This window comes from Thermobia domestica, chromosome 6, assembly GCF_964235325.1.
Source record: "Thermobia domestica chromosome 6, izTheDome1.hap1.1, whole genome shotgun sequence".
Classification (NCBI taxonomy): Eukaryota; Metazoa; Arthropoda; class Insecta; order Zygentoma; family Lepismatidae; genus Thermobia; species Thermobia domestica.
The window spans coordinates 23,642,665-23,660,087 of record NC_137459.1 but is presented as its reverse complement, the minus strand read 5'-3'; the positions used below and the strand labels follow the sequence as shown (position 1 = coordinate 23,660,087).

Sequence of the window (17,423 nt, the reverse complement as noted above, 5' to 3'; positions counted from 1 at the left end):
GTTTAAGCACGAGCTTCCTAATATATACACCATGAGTCAAAATCTCAAATTCCTTGCATTTTGTTATCAATGTATCATTTCGACTGGAACTTTAGTTTATCAAATATAATATCGATTAGTACACAAATTGGGTATTAACGATGCCTAAAAATAGACAGAATCTTGTAAGAATGCACAACATTTCTTTGTTCTTAGATTGAAATATTGAGGCATACTTTTTCTGATTTTTAGAACACAGCGTAAGATTTATGCTGTAATCGCAAAAATGGATGTTTTTGTTTGAAAATGTGCCTAACAATATTTCCTTCTATGTTTACCGACCAAAAAAAATCTCAACATCTAAGACCGATTGATCCTTTATTACGACAAGTGCATAGAAGTTCATTTTGAATTTGGTTCAATTTAGCTGCGAAATATTATTCTGTCACCAATTACAAATTAAATTCTTAACTTGTTTTTAAGCACTGCTGAATTTTGACGTTTCAACAGAGTTTTGTTACGTGATATTATCTTAAATCATCTAAAAAAAGAGAAGTACATTTGAGCGGCTCGGAAGAATATAATAATATCTCATATTTTCTAACTTTTGAGTTAACTGGGAAAAAGGTTGACCATTACCATGTAAATGTATGCAATGACACATACCAATCTTCCCCTGCCATCTGCAGGTACAGTTTCGAAGTTAAACTACCTACATACTCTTCTGTAGTCCGATCGCAGTCCATTCTATCCAACAACTGAATTTCAAGGAACTGCCATTTATAATTATTTTAGTCTGAGCTGCTTATACAATTCTATCATATTATTGAACTCTTAAATAAGTATTTTTTTATTAATAATATTAATATTTTCAAACTTCCTTTAAGAAAATCTAAATTGAATATTGCTAATCTGTTTTGGCTTAATATCGTTGCAAATCAAATTATACCTTATTATTATTATTATTTACAAATTATAACTTTATGACCTTAAAAGGAGTTGGTCGATAAGCCATAGGGATCTTCCTAGTGACCTGATAGCTATACATTGCTAAGAATAGTACTCTCAACAAATTAGAACATATACAGCAAACTATCAGTGAATTTCGTATAACAATAGAAAATGTTTGACTTGGACTGGAAGCTAACCGAAAATCTAAAGATATATATTTGTAGTAAGGTTTCAAACGTTAATACGAAATAGTAAACCTGGACTATTTCTGTTTGTCTATTGAGAAATATATATGCAATGTTTCCGAATGAAGCTCATATTAGTGTTACTTGTTCGTTTTTTGATTCCTTGAATTTGTCAGTATATTCCTTTATATCCTCCATCTCCTTTAATGATTATTAAGAAAGTCTTTATGAGTGTTCTACAGCATCAGATTTTGATGGAAAACTCCACGCTCTTTAGAAAATATAAAAAAACTCCATTTTTTGCTGACAACTTTCCAAAGATATATTAAATTACAACTGAAAATGAATATTTCAAGGTATTCTCCATCGTTTATATCAATGATTTTTATATCTATCCGTATATGTTATGCTTCATGGCCCTAAACTCAAGACAAAACGCTTTGTGCTAACTCTGTACGAAACGTTCTGCATACAAAGTAATTTCGACCAACCCCCTTTCCACAGCTTTGGTGCTTGTTTTTTAAATATTGCAGAATCCTTAACTATAATAATTGAAGGGGTGGATACCAAAAGAGCCTAAGTCAATTTTTGTCAATTTTGAGATATTTGTTCTCTTGTCAATTTTGAGATATTTGTTCTCTTAAGTTCTATTTCAGCATCTCCGTATATTAAATTGGATTTTATGCCAAAACTCCATAAATCAAGTTACTTGTAGGCAAAAGAAAACAGTGTTGTTTTCCAAAATGTACTTAGTCAGCAGTATTCTCTGAAGTTATTTTGTGACTCATGCCTAAAAACGCTTATATAACTCTTGCTATAGATGATAATTTCACAGTTATCTTATGAAAAGTAGACAATTACAGTTTTCTTTTGCACTTTTCTTTCACAGAAATAGAATGATGGAAACACACACAAAATAGTCTCCTGAAAAAATGACTTTTTTTTTTTTACTTAGGCTCTTTTTGAATTGAGCACTTCAATTGTTTTTGGTTCTATTTAGACAAGCAAGCTCAATACAAAATTCATAAATATCAAAATAATTTCTTCATTTACATACTGCGTTGAGATACCATGATTTGCTGTACACTCAAAGTGCACGAGGGTCCTTAGATCGATCTCACAGAAGATACGTCCCGTTGCACAATTCTCTATCCAATACATAAGCCATCAAGATTTTTTTTCTCCTTGGAGAATTCGCTTTGATAGACCTAACAAAAGAAGAAAATAATATACATATATAACTTGGTTAGATTAATTTTATATGCATCAGTAATATAAGATTTATACTACATTTGCTTTTACAATGTATTTGCTTATAGATGTGTACAATTTTAAGCATTCAGAGTACAAGGGAAACAAGTCCAATTACCGAACTTGTGAGAATTTGTATTTTCTTTTTAAGTTTAACGTCCCACGTTTATGCCTGTTAGGCTAAAGGAGACGGTGATAATGAGTGAAATAGTGAAGAAAGTGGGAGGAAACGGGAGAACCCCGAGAAAACCCACGAGGACGGTGTTTGTCCACCACAAAGTCCACACGGCGCGAGCTGGGATCGAACCAGGGACCCCAAGCACCGGTGGTGCACGCTCTACCATTGAGCCACCTCGCCCCCCGAGAATTTGTATAGTAGGTTACGCTTAGGTGTATGGAAAAGTGCACATTTATTTTTAACATTGTAAGAGTAATTTACAATATCTAGACATGAATGTTTTATGTTTGAAAGAAGCTGCGAATAGATATTTTAAAGATGAAATGTGTCCAAACTGACGCAAACTGGACTTGTTTCCCTTTTGCACTGAATGTGTTATTTGTTTCAATTGCTTTAGTTTACTGAAAAATTCTTTCACTTCGTATTACTTGTAAGGGTTTATTTAAAGACAGTTCGCGATTTGTACAGAAATACCTTACATATCGCGGTATTTCTGAAGTGGCAATAGGTTGGTGTACTCAAACTCTTTAAAATAACCACATACAAGTAGTAAAAAACACGTCTGCTTTTGTGCGCAGTATATAAATACTGTACTAGTGAAGTCGGTCATTGGCTTGTTACATGACGATATCAATTGCAACTGACAAATAAGAGCACAGTGGCTCAATGTTAGACCTCTTCCCTCTATTACGCGGGGTATCTGGTTCAATCCCAGGCTACGTGGGTTTATGGTGGAAAACAATCGTTTTTTTCTCGAAATCATTTCGTTTACTTTCACAATCTAATTTCAATAATTGCTTCCGTATGTCCAATGTCCGTATGTTTCGCTATGTCCGTATGTCTCTATGTTCCGCTGTCCGTATCACCTATGTCATTCATGTCCGTGTCCTACAAAACACGTTTATTATCCTAGATTATCACAACGAACAAGTTCGATTTTTAAACTTATTGTAAGTTTATTTCAAACAACACGGTTTACTTACAATGGAATAAAAAATGAAATGAAATCTTTCAGTTTAACGTCCCACGATTATTCTCTTTCGGCTAAGGGAGACGATGATTAAAGCAAGTGAACGATGATGGAACAATTGGTGGAATGCGAATCTCGGAGGAAATGGGAGTACCCCGAGAAAACCCACGGACACGATGATGTGTACCACAAACTCACTTCGCTAGAATCGAACCGTGGACCCCACACACCAGAGGTAAGCCCTCTATTACTGAAGACGGAAGGGCGTGATGTCACTCAGAGATAATTACACCATATTTGGTGAAGGAGTATGTAATGGGAATAGAAAAGAACGTTCGTTTCGCAGGCGTTCGAAATCATAAATTATAGGCTCTACAGTTCTGGAGGAGTATGGCTTGTCAATCAGATATTGAAGGGACGTAGCCTTTCCTCGCTGTTACTGCCAACGTAGAAGAAGTTAAATAAAATAGAATGAAAACAAAAAAGATGAGCTGAACAGAAAATGCACCAATATTTGCCCTCAGTCCCATCAGGTCAATGCTGGGATGCAAAATCTATCAGCTACCCTGCCCTTGCCGTTACCAATTGGGTGTGCATCACTAGTTTGCTTAATTAAACTATATTAAAAAAATAAAGAAAATGTATACAGAAATTAAATCATGGGGGTCGCCAGAAGTTTTCCAGGGAAGAGGTCGAAATGAAGTTGCTGTATTTCTTCACACTATAAGATGTTGTCAATACGCAAGTATTAAATGTTTGACCCCACCAATATTAATATATCTCATTTATACGGGTATTTGATATCTACAACGTGGCACCCACCAAAATTAAAATATATATACATATATACCAAATATATATATATATATATATATATCGGGGTTAGTGATTAAAATGGAAACTTCTCTGGACGGCCATGCTAAAAATAACCGTTTGAATACATACAAGACTGCTCATTAACATAACTATGTTAACGCAAAGGATAAAGGAAATATTTGAATTTGGTCTACTCACCACTAGAAAGCAGCAAAATGTATTGGACAGATACAGCTTCGTAAAAACTGCGTTCAAAACTCGAAATATAACTCACGCATGTTTCACAAACACTGTACTTTAATAGTGTGAATACAAAATGAACATGAGCGTTTCACTTCTGTTGCCTAGCGTACATGAGACAAAACATATTCACTGTTTACACACATGACATATTCGTATAGTTAGTTTCCAAATTGGTCTCAACAAGATTAGAAAACACCGTAGTTAACCTTAATAGACTGTACAGTGATATATATATATACATATACATACATATATATATATATAAATATATATATATATATATATATATATATATATATATATATATATATATATATATAGATAGATAGATAGATAGATAGATATAAATATAGATATAGATATAGATAGATATAGATATATTGACATAATGAAAAAGTTGTTAAGAGAGACATTAAAAATGTAACAGGCACACATAGTACCAGGAATTGTATTCAAAAAATAAATATGCTAAAGAAAGAACACACGTTCAGTCTGAAACAGGTGAGACTGCTTTCTAAAACATTTATTTTAATTCCTCTTTATAGAAATAAGGTGGGTAACGGCAAGGGAAGCTGATGATTTAGTATCCCGGCATTCGCCTGATGGGACTGAGGACGGACATTGGCGCATTTTCTGTTCAGCTCATCTTTTCTATTCTTATTCTACTTTATTTAACTTCATCTGCATTGGCCGCAACAGCGAACAAAGGCTCCGGCATCCCATCAATATCTGATTGAGAGGTCATACTTCTCCAGAACTGTATGGTCCATTATTTCTTATTCTGAACACCTTTGAAAGGAATGCTTCCACACGTTCTTTTCTATTCCTATTACCTACTCCTACACAAAGTTTGGTGCAATTATCTTTGAGTGACATCGTACCCTTCCCTTGTGAGCCACCGTGCCCCCATAATGAATTTGAATTAAGAAGTGTCGTACCCTCGTGTCCATTTCGTCGATACACAAGTCACAATCACAAAATGCAAGTGAATAACACAAAGAAGCCAAAAAAAATCTATTTAAGCCTCTCATTCCCGTTTTAATACGCAATACCCGAAACTTTGCCATATTTACAGTGTAAATTGTTAAGAGAATATCTATAAAAATCAAGGTTGTATGCTTTATAGTTTCGGCAATTTGGTGAGTGGCAAAAATTATTTAAAACACCATCCCCGTTTAGATGTACAATTCCCAAATCCTTGTCTATTTGAAAACTACGGTGTTACAATACACAAAACTTCAAGGTTTTACCCTAATGGTTTCAGAGATATGTAGATGAGTTGAAACATTGATTTAGTCAGTGGATTCACTCCTTTATACAGGGTGTTTCAAAACAACACCGGCAACTTTTGGGAGGTGATTCCTGACACCAAGATAAGACGAAAATATAGACGAACCTGGGTGCACAAATCCTTCCTTTCGGAGTTATAGGGTGCTGAAAACATGAAAAAATGAAGTTTAAAGGTCCATAGCTCCTAAACTATGGGACCTTCCATAGTCGGGTCAAGACTTCACTTAGGAACTAATATGTGCACTATCCAAAAATTCGTGTTTCAGAATCCTAAGGTACTCACGCAACAATATTTATGAAGGCAGTTTGGTTACGGGCATATAATTTGAAGTACTCCCAACTAGCTCTATAAAAATTGTTGCGGAAGTACCGCAGAATTCTGAAGCTTGGATACTTGGATAGGGAACATACCGACTCCTAAATAAAGTCTTGACCCGACTATGGTAGGTCCAATAGTTTTGGAGCTATGGACCTATAAACTTCATTTCTTCATGTTTTCGGCAGCCTGTAACTCCGAAAGGAAGCCTTTGTTCACCCAGGTTGGTCTAAACGTTTCGTCCTATTGTCCTATTTTGGTGTAAGGAATCATCTCCGAAACGTTGTGGATGTTGTTTCGAAACACCCTGTATATACAGTATATATATATATATATATATATATATATATATATATATATATATATATATATATATATATATATATATATATATATATATTAAAATAAAATTTTCTTCATGGACATTAGTATTTCAATATTATCATATCCCTATAATGTAATCAACAAAAACAGGTATACGTACATTATATATTCTTTTGTCGATAAGTTCGGAACGTGTAAACCAATCTTTATTCTGTTTCCTTTAACGTACAGAGAATGCAGTTTCCTTCAGAGTGGTATAAACTGGATTCTAATTTGAAAAAAAAAAAGTGAAAAATTTTGGTTAAAAAGGTGCAACATTTTGGGGAAAAGGGTAAATTTCAAATGTAAATATTCACACAAACAGTACTAAAACTATTTACATCATATATAAGAAGTCAAAATTCACTCTTATATTAAAACATCCACCTAAAATAGGTTCCGGAACACAATAAGTCACAATTTCAAATAAATGTTATAATAAACATGAGTTAATTTTTAAATGAAATTCCCAAGTTCAGAAGACTATTATAACAAATAATAGTTAAGATTTTTATGTTGTTTTTTTTTTTCAGTGAGGGTGCATCTCTGTTCACTAAATAAAATTGTAGGTAGAAAAGGACTTAACATTACAGATTAGTGATAGTCGTGATTAGTCAGGTTAATGTTAGCACTTTCCTTTTACTTTTTATTCAATAATTTTCACCTAACGGGATTGCACTGAAGAGACAGTAATTCTATGTCGCACATGTTTGGTGAATTAGAGGAATAAAACCTAGCACAAAAGCCACACACACATACACAAAAACTTTCGAAAAGTGCAAATAGGTAATGACATTGAGAAAAGACGCTAGCACTGAAAAAAACGTCCAAGAACGTGCAACCAAAACACACTTATGGTTGTTTATTTACTTTTTTTTTTTTAAAGAAAAGTTAATTTGGGGAATTTTAATGGTAATAATCTAATATAAATAACAGAAAGAGTTCGTTTGCGTATCTGTGTGTCTGTCTGTGTGTCTGTGTGCGGCATAGGGACCAGACGAGTAGACCGAGAGTTATCAAATTGTGGTCACGGGTACCTAGGTCCAGGCTCCAGACCAAGACGAAACTTTTTCTTTTTACAAAATTCGATCCAGGGGTCTCAGGGAAGACGTTTACTGGGACATGTAAAAGTAGTAGAACATGGCTGATATTAGTGTAAAATCCATAGTTTTCGCGGTCGCTGAGATCAATGGCTACACTCCCATTAGCGATGACTTCCAAATTCAGCTAACATTGTATGCGAGGCGAAGATCACCCACGAAGAGTGGTTACGAAGATATGTAAAAATAATCCAAAATGACCGATATTAGTGTAAAATACAAAATTTTCGCGGTCGCTGAGATGAATGGCGTTTACTTCCAAATACAACCCCCTCCTGTTTCAAATTTTTGAAAAGCGTTTTGTCTTGGCCTGCGACCTGGACCAAGGTACCATGACCAAAATTTTTTAACACTAGTCTGTTTCCCATGCCACACACTGACACACAAACTAACTCATTATTTTATTTATATTAGATTATTTGGTGAAAACTGCACCGGTCTTGAAGAAAACATAAATGTTGGTTTTCTTGTTTTTCTGCAAACGGGTGTGAGGTTTTCATAAAATTCTGTTTGTTCCATTCCTATTTTATTTAATATCTGTAATGAATTTTTCCAACTTCTCTAATTTCAAAATACATTATTCCAATATGTAAGCTCACACATTGTCCTTTCTAAGGACATGTTACATAACTAACAGAAGTTCATTCAAATCTTTTGCAAAATTATATAGAAATGTAAATACTCAAACTTGTTGGTATAAAGTCAACAGAACACCTAGTTGTCTGCAACCAACAACACTTCTTTCGGGATTTGAGTTCTATAAACAGCAAGTGCTCGATAATTATTTCTTAATGACTAATTGTGCAGAAAAGCAATAAGCTAGAGGAAAAAATTATGTGAACTAATTGTACTGTCATTGGGTTTACCCATCTGTGCAACATTTCAGAACTTTGGTTAGTATGGAAATATAAATTGCAAGATTTGCCTCTAACAAAAGTAAATAAATAAGGTATCCTACTAGAAACACTATAACAAAACAACATACTATTTCTACAAAATGTTACATTAAGGCACACTCACAGTGAATGTACATATTATACAATTGCATAATAATTCTGCTGCGTCCATTGTTTCCTTAATGTTCTTTTAAATAAAATGAAATCAGAGGAAGTTAATAAAGCCATAAGAATTTTGAAATCCAAAAAATCTTGCGAAGCCGATGGCATACCACCGTTCATTTTTAAAAGAAGTATCGATTTCTAAACATCCCCTGCATACTAACAGAAATGTATCATTAAAAGTATGAATGTTTCCGGACAGGTAGATAAGTGCTATAATTTGGATGCGGTCCCTAAAGCTTGAGATACAAGGAATATGTAGAATTTTCGGCCTATCACTATGTTTATCACACGTTACCAAGGTATTTAAACAAGTAAAACTCAAGAAAAATGTGCCATGTAAAACTCGTTCTATCAGCATACCAGCATGACTTCTTGAAGAATTCATCGACATCCACTAACTAAGCCATTATTGCAAATGATTCCATACAGGGGGTAAAATGGATGGGATTTATCCTGATTTCTCAAAAGTCTTTTATTTGGTACAACACGATGTATTCTTACAAAAAGTTACGTCTTTTAATTTCTGTATTAAAGCAAGAAAATTTTTTATGTCTATTTACACAGACAAAAGATATGTTTCTGAAGAAATCACACCCTTATCTGGTGTGTAGAGACGAAACTTTTTCGCAACAATTTTGATATTTGTAGCATTAATTATCACAATTTTAGCATTTATGTCGCATTTATTTTTTAATGTAGCACAAGTATTTTCTAAAAAAAAAAAAAAAAAAATGGAACTTGTAAACATTACCTATATTTTTGATAGTAAGGTGTATAACTAATACAAAAATGAGGCTATACCTTGATTAGGTGCATATTCCAGCTAATGTACTCACTGAAATATAAAAATTAATACAAAAAGTTAAATATTTCCTCTAACCTCATCCTTAGTTAAAGGATAACATGCAGCAAGACATTGCCAATTCTTTTTTTAAGTTTGTTCTTCTGTCAATAATAATCATATACTTGGAAAAGATTCTCTCGGCATCAACACTCGAGTCTGGCAACCATATTGAACGTAACGAGCTGACAGCAAAAGACGTGTAGTTAACTTTTAAACTCTTTAACAATGATACAATGTCAACTTCCTTATCTTCATTGTTGAGAGCTTCACTAACCTTACTTTTAAATTCATGGTAATCAACCAACAGATCATGAACATTTTCACCATAAAACACAGTCAACGATTTAAACAACAGTTCAGTTTTGTTGATGTCTACATCTTAATGAAGTAAAACTGTTTCTGCATCAAATAACTCGCAGAGCTTTTTTGTAAATGCAATGTTTTTTTTAAAGTTAAATAATATTGGAAATATGCTTTTTAGTTATCATTGGCAATAATTAACAAGAATTCCACTTTTTTTCGTTTTCAATCGCATTTATTGCAAGTAATGTCGAATTTCGTAAAAATTTGCGATAACGTGATTTCTTTCTCTGAAACGAAAAGTTTGAGGTATTCTGAAACACACACACATTTTCTAACGTTTTGCACATATCGCATTGACGAAATAGTTTCATCTCTACTGATGTGTCTCAAGGACCGAATCTTGGCCGCCCTCTTATTTATTTTAGTTATAAATGACCTATCGTGTTGCATTCACTTTTCTAATGTGATTGTATTCGCGAATGATCTTCCAAAATTAATTCGACTGAGGACTGTGTAGAAAATTCAAATGAACTTGTGAAGTATTAAGAACTGGTTTGACAGTAACAAGATTAACTTGAACATGGATAAATGCAAAACGCTCTCTTTTACCAGTAAAGAAAACAGTCTTATATATGACTCCTATATTACCAGAACTATTTAGGATTCACCTTATTTAAGATCGAGAAGTCCTATTTGATTCTAAATTACCTTCTACTTATCATATTAACAGGATCATCATTTATATAAAATTCCTGATTTTGTTCTGGGAAACGATGGTACATTAATGGAACTCTATTTCTATTTTGTGAGGTAGCAATTGGAATATGCGACTTTGTCACCAAAAGCACTGAAACACATTTATATGATTGAAAGAATGCAATAAAAATTCTTGAAACTGCTGCTACTAGTAGAAAAATTGGTCTTTATTCTAAATATGAATCATATTCAGAAATAAAATTAATACAAAATTGCAATATGTGCACTTTCAAACAGTAGAGAGAACATGTGAATCTTATAATGTGACACTGAGATAAATCCGTTCTCCGACAGCGGTATATTCTACAAATATATGGAATCCTTATGTTTACTATGGAAATCAGAACGGAGCATACGGTATCCATATGTTAGATACTTTTCCCGCTCAGATATTACACCATGCCGTTGCAGCATATATGACATCTAACAGTCTTCCGTATATTAGATACATATACATATGTTATAGACGTGAACTATATGTTACATACGTCCACCTGTATGTGAGATCCTGACCACCTATATACAGTTCTTTCGTTAATACGGAAAGTATGTTTATTCAGAACACTTGTACGGAAAGTATACTTGTAAAATATACTTTTTCAGTTATACGTTTGCTGTATATCAAGTCTAAAAATTACAGGATTTACACATGCAACCTACGTTTTTACGTACGCCACATGTTTTTTTTTATCAGTGTATAGAAATAGCTAGATGGTTAAATTGACTGTCCTGATCTTACTTCGAAGGTTTAATTACATGTCCCGTAAGGTGAAATCCGGGTAGGAAATAACAGTATATTTCACTGTAAGAAGACAAGAACAAACACACTCACTAAGTCTCTTATATGGAGAGTGAGTGCTTCCTACAATGCAGTTGAAAGGATATCTGCTATAAATGTTTCTGTAATGTACAAGGCAACAAAATATTTTATTTTATATGATATTTACATCTTATTATTCACCAATCACAATGGAAACTAAAACAATATATTTTTTTATATTTGCCAAACAAACAGACGCTTTAAATTTAAATATCCTTAGTGGCTGTAGGTTGTAAGGAAATTTTAGTTTATCCCGAAATTCACCACCGCTAACGCGCCTGCTCCCTATAAATAGACACTTGCGCTACTGAGCGGTCCCACTACCTTCTATCTCTTCGGAAAAAATGCATAAATTTCTCTCTTGTAGTGTCCAAGAAAGTTGCCTGCGTGTTTTGCACATTAAGATCGTTTTCACGGTAAGTCAATTTTGAGTCCTATTATCAATTTGTACTCCGTTATTTGTGCATGCACCAAGAAAAGGATAATCTAGAATACTGAAAGCATGATTCAAAGCAGAAAAAGTGGTGTGAAAGAATTTTATATAGCTGCTCCTATATTCTTAATCTGCACGATCTTTTCCCTATATTAGAATTAAGGTATTTTGTAAACATAAATTGATATCTATGACACATTTCAAAGAGAGGTAATATATAGTCAATAACTTTCAAGCGCGGGCTCATTTTCAATATGAACCCATATAATTACTGTGGATTCAAGGAACATTTAATTCATTCTTTCTAAAAAAAGAAAATAAATAAATAAGCTTCACTCACATATTCTCTCCGCTGTTTCCTTTGTTGAATCGAGTGCTCTTTAGTAACGAAAGTTTCTCTCCTATAACTATTGATTTGCTACATATATTCTATGCTTCTTATTCTCCCTTCATGGAGCTCCCCCAAGGCAAAGCGGTTAGAGTACACTGTTCTGCTAAGCGAAAAGGCCTTATCTCCATTTCACATACTTTCGAGAAAATAAGCAAAACGCGTTTTGGCTTAGGCTGTACGTACAAATGTGTTGTATTTCAGTAAAACTTTACTAAATATATTTTCCGGATCTAAATTTTGCGTGGTGATACAGTTAAATATTTTTTGCTAATAAATTGACACTTAAGGTCTTTTTTTTCTTATTTTCAGTTACAATTTTGAAAAAATGAAATGAAATGAAATCTTTGAGTTTTACGTCCCACGGTTATGCCGGTTAGGCTAAAGGAGACGGTGATTATGAGAAATGAATGAAATGGTGGAATGAATAAAATGGGAGGAAACTGGAGAACCCCGAGGTAACCCACGCACACGGTGTTTGTCCACTACAAAGTTCACTTGGCGGGAGCAGGGTTTGAACCCGGGACCCCATGCACCAGAGGTGAACGGTCTACCACTGAGCCACCGCGTAAAATTATTTTTAAAAAATGACTTGCTTCCTTTTTCCCCCTGTAGCTTTCAATTGAGGAGTTTGATGCAATAAGGGCCTAAGTCTGAAACATGTTGGAGAAAAACAATGTTGAAAATTAAGTAGTGTTTTCTTCTTACATAAAACAATGTAATATGCAGCATTTTATTCCGATATTGAATTGAAATGTTACCAGGAGGGTAAACAAGCATGGCAAAAGCCAGAAATGCGTTTGATGCGAAAAGGGCATAAACTCGCTTACGCCCTTATAACATCAAACTCCTCAAATGATAGGGGGAAAAGCAAATTAACACTTTTATTCTTAACAGATTCTGATCCTAAACTGCAAGAGTGATCAAAACGCCAAAAGAAAACTGTGCACTATATTGTTGTTGTAAACGATTTTTTACAGGGCTTATATTGTAGGTTTTGTTGCATGTATGTATTCAAACGTACAACACAGCGGTGAGTTTTACCCTGTTTATCCACTTATTCTTGATGGATTGCAACTACAAACAACAGAGATTATTTTTGCAAGCTCCGTATCCCAAATGTCATTAAAATCGAATACGTTTAAGATAGTTATCGTGGATTCGACAGACGGACGGACTGACAGACAGATAGACACTCAAATCCCGATCGAGTCGAATGATAAAAGCTTTACTAACGAGCAGTTCAATAATTTTGTTAAAAGATACAGTTATGAGTAATTGTATTTATAAAGGCACAATCCTGAAATTGGACCTGTTGTGTTGAGTTGAATAAATAAATAAATAAATGTATAAAATCTTTTGAAGGTGTTTTGGCTTTTAAGTTCTTGTCGAGAGAAATCTTGAAAAACTACATGTAAACATATTTTTCCCTGAAGTTGTACGAAAAACATCAGCTGCATTCGGAATAACCTTTCCTGCTCTGTTTTCAAATTGGTGTTTATCTCAGAGACCCTTATAATTTAAGGTAGATTTGCGAACAGTTCACAGCTACAATCTGATGACATACAAACTGAAATTAAAGATTTCACACGCGAAACTGAAAATTATGGAAAATTACCTGTTACTACTACTACTACTAGTAGTAGTAGTAGTATTTCTAATAATAATAATAATAATAATAATAATAATAATAATAATAATAATAATAATAATAATAATAGTTGCAATAATGTAAAAACACGAAATATGAAGATTTTGAATTGCTTTTTCCTTTTCCAGAAAAAACAGACAAAATAGTCTCCTGAGATATTGAAACTTTTATTTTTTAGTGACTTTTAACTTTAGCTATGGAAGTTTGCACAAAAAATTCTAAATCCCGGGAAGAGAGAAGCTGGAGAGAGCGACAACCAGGAGGGGTATGCAAGTAGCATAAGAAGATTAGTGTGCCCAAGGCATAGGAGTGGGCGATATTTACAGTTTGAATTGCTTATAGTGGAACAAAGATTTGTTACACTTAGGTTACCTTTCCTTACGTTTGTTAAGATTATCTTTACAGTAGATTAGACTAGGAAAGTTTTACTTCTTTTAAATTGGTTGCGTGTAGGTTAATGTAGTTTCGCGTAAGGTAGTTAGGTGTTGGTTGCTATCTTGTACGTTGCATTATAATTTAGGTAAACTTGGGTTAAATACCAGGTTTATACTGTTTTCCTACATGCAACACATACTAAGTCTGAAGCAAAATTGACATAAGAAATGTTAATTCGATACATTACCAAATATAGTTTTCTGTGGCGCCAAAAATAACAAAAATATCAGACTTTAGCTACACACATGAACCAAATCTGTAAAGTATGACTGAAAGTAATATCATTGGTGCAAAGTAGTTTATTCTAGATACTATTTTATCACTCGAAGTAATAACGTTGTTCCATAAAATTATCATACTTCTTCCAACAGCTCGTTACTCTGCACCGACCAATTGTGATTATTTTAATATCTACCATACCCTCCCATTAGCTTAAATCCTAATTTAACAAAAAAAAAAATTGTCACTGATTCCCTGTAATCTTACTGAAAAATGCCACAATACAGTTTTAGTAACAACCAACAGCTAATTAACTTGAGGAGAATAGTTCCTTTAAGTAAATAAACAATGAAACTTTCATATCTAAAGACAAATGATAATTACAACTTCTGGGAATGCTTACCTAGGTACATCTCGTTGATTAGCATATGCACAGGAGTCACCGGATACAATTTCTGAATTTTTGAAAACTAGGTTAAAATTCAATCCCGACGACTTCGAAATATAGGTTACATGTGAGCGTCATATTGATGTGGAAATTTACCTTAAAAAATTTAAAAAAAAATACAAATGAACTATTTATTCAAAACTAATTAAATATAATCATCAATATTGTTAGAAATTTGATATTTAAAATTTTACATACTGTAAACACTTACGGTGACATTTACTGACCCACTACCGTCAATTCTGACTGCCAACCGATTACCCTAAAATTTACTGTATTAGTGTTAAAGGTATGGTAATAGGGCATAAATACGGATTTTTTATGACCTATGACCATAAATTTTGCAGTAATACCGTACATTTTTAGAGTAATCTGTTGGCATTCAGAATTGAGGGTAATCGGTCAGCAAATATGACCGTAATTGTTTACAGTGTAGAGTTAATAAAGTGATAAAGAAAAATGTATTGTTGTGGTATCTAATTGTTTGTTAACACGTGTTTTGAGGGTCACCGTGGGTCAGTGGTAGAGCATTCACCTCTTGTGCTTGGGGTCCCTGGCTCGATCCCAGATCGCGCCAAGTGGGTTTTGTGGTGGACAAATACCGTGTTTGTGAGTTTTCTCTTGGCTCCACCTATTTCTCGCAGTTCCACCCGTTTCCTTCCACTTTCTTCATTCTACCATTTTCATTCACTTCTCATCATCGCCGTCTCCTTTAGCTTAGCCTGCATAACCGTGGAACGTAAAACTCAAAGATGTAAGTGAGTGTTTTCTTTCTTTAAAAATATGGAACAGGAGCAAAAATAGTATTTTAAGAGTTTAAATTATTATTTACTTTCAAAAGTCAAGCAAATGATATTTTCAAAATGTAATCTACATCCAGTTTAGGGTCACACCTCAGAATGAAACCATGTTTGTCATGGGTGTTTAACTAAAGGAAATTAAAACATCACCTTTCTCTTAAGGGCTCAAGTGAGAGAGTCCGTATGAATATATATCTCTCTTACAGCTACTACAAACACAAAATAAAATACGAGAACTTAATGATAGGTCTGCCTTTCTCTTACATTGGAAACCAACCTGTTTTCCATTTTGAAATTTTTGGGAATTTCGAAACTCAAATCAACACGCACCTCGGGTGTGGGAGATCCGGCTTTGGTTCCCAGAGGGAACTCATGTGGTTCGGATCGCACGTTAAAATGCAGGTCCACGACTCATACAGCCTCGCTGCTGAAAGGGACGCTAAACCCAAAATCCAATTCAATATAGATAACATTGGTTATACATAGCATTGAATGCTTCCATACTTTGTCATATCATTACAAGTTACAAATATAAACACAAAGTTACAAACATTTTTACGAAAAGCGAAATGTTTCCTTAATAGTAAATTTAGCTGCTTAAGTATTCCGTTTTTCATTCATTATATATTTCAGAAATGAAATATTTCAGTTTAACATCCCGCAGTTATGTTCTTTAGATTAATGGATATGTACACTAAGGCAAAAGAATGATAATGAAAGAATTGGTGGAATGGAAACGTGGGAGGAAACATGAGTTCTTCAAGAAAACTTGGAACATTTAAGGTGAAACTTCAAGGACTCATAAAAAAAGAAAGTTATTGTAAATTAAGTTGAGTTAGAGAAAATACTCCAAAAATATACTAATTTTTTGTACCAATTTGACATTGGTATTTAGTATTATGGCATAATTACCTGCTACATTTTTTTTCCAGGTTACGTAGTTGCATCATTATCCAACGAAGTTAGTTTTTTAGTTTCCCACACCAATATAATTTCTACAATGGATCGACACAATCAGTACGTCCGTAACCACGGAAACAGATACCATTAGAATCTAAAAATGCATAAATTTCAATTAAAAACTAATAAATTGTGTTTTAAAATATTAAAATACATTACTCTAGTCTTAAACTGCTAAAATAATTTACAAATAATTTGGTTTCAGACTGCGAAGAGCTTTCTAGTTATAATTAGCAGATTTCTCTGACGCGTCCAAACTAACTTGTTTCCATATTTGTAATTTCTGAAATCTTAATATGTTCCTAGAATACAATATCTTTATCATGGGTTTCCATGAATAAAAAACTCACGGCTCCTTATAAGCGCAAACAATACTTACTTACGGCATTGCCTTATCAATCAAAACACATTATTTGTGTTTGTTTGATTCAGGTAAATTTAAAAACCATTTCGAATAAAAATATCCGACATCTGATGATACGTAATTCTTTAAAATATTTACGAAAATTTTAATATGTCATAGAAAACGCGGCTATTTTGTGACGTAGCAAGAATCTAAGCCTTAGACCTGATTCATTATTTAAAAACAATAATGCGCATTCTAGCCAACGTGATTTCCCTAAATTATCCTAAGAAATAATCCAGTTTAGATACTGCAATAAC

At 33.5% G+C, this 17,423-nt stretch overlaps 1 long non-coding RNA gene across 1 annotated transcript; it reads right to left on the bottom strand.

The window, feature by feature from the left end:
• Positions 1-1,918: 1,918 nt before the first annotated feature.
• On the bottom strand, positions 1,919-16,821 carry LOC145687646 (uncharacterized). Its single transcript, XR_014131699.1, has 4 exons — positions 16,713-16,821; positions 14,956-15,096; positions 6,664-6,771; positions 1,919-2,323 (listed from the first exon to the last, which is right to left on the bottom strand). It is a non-coding gene; the product is annotated as an uncharacterized LOC145687646 (long non-coding RNA).
• Between the last annotated feature and the right edge of the window lie 602 nt (positions 16,822-17,423).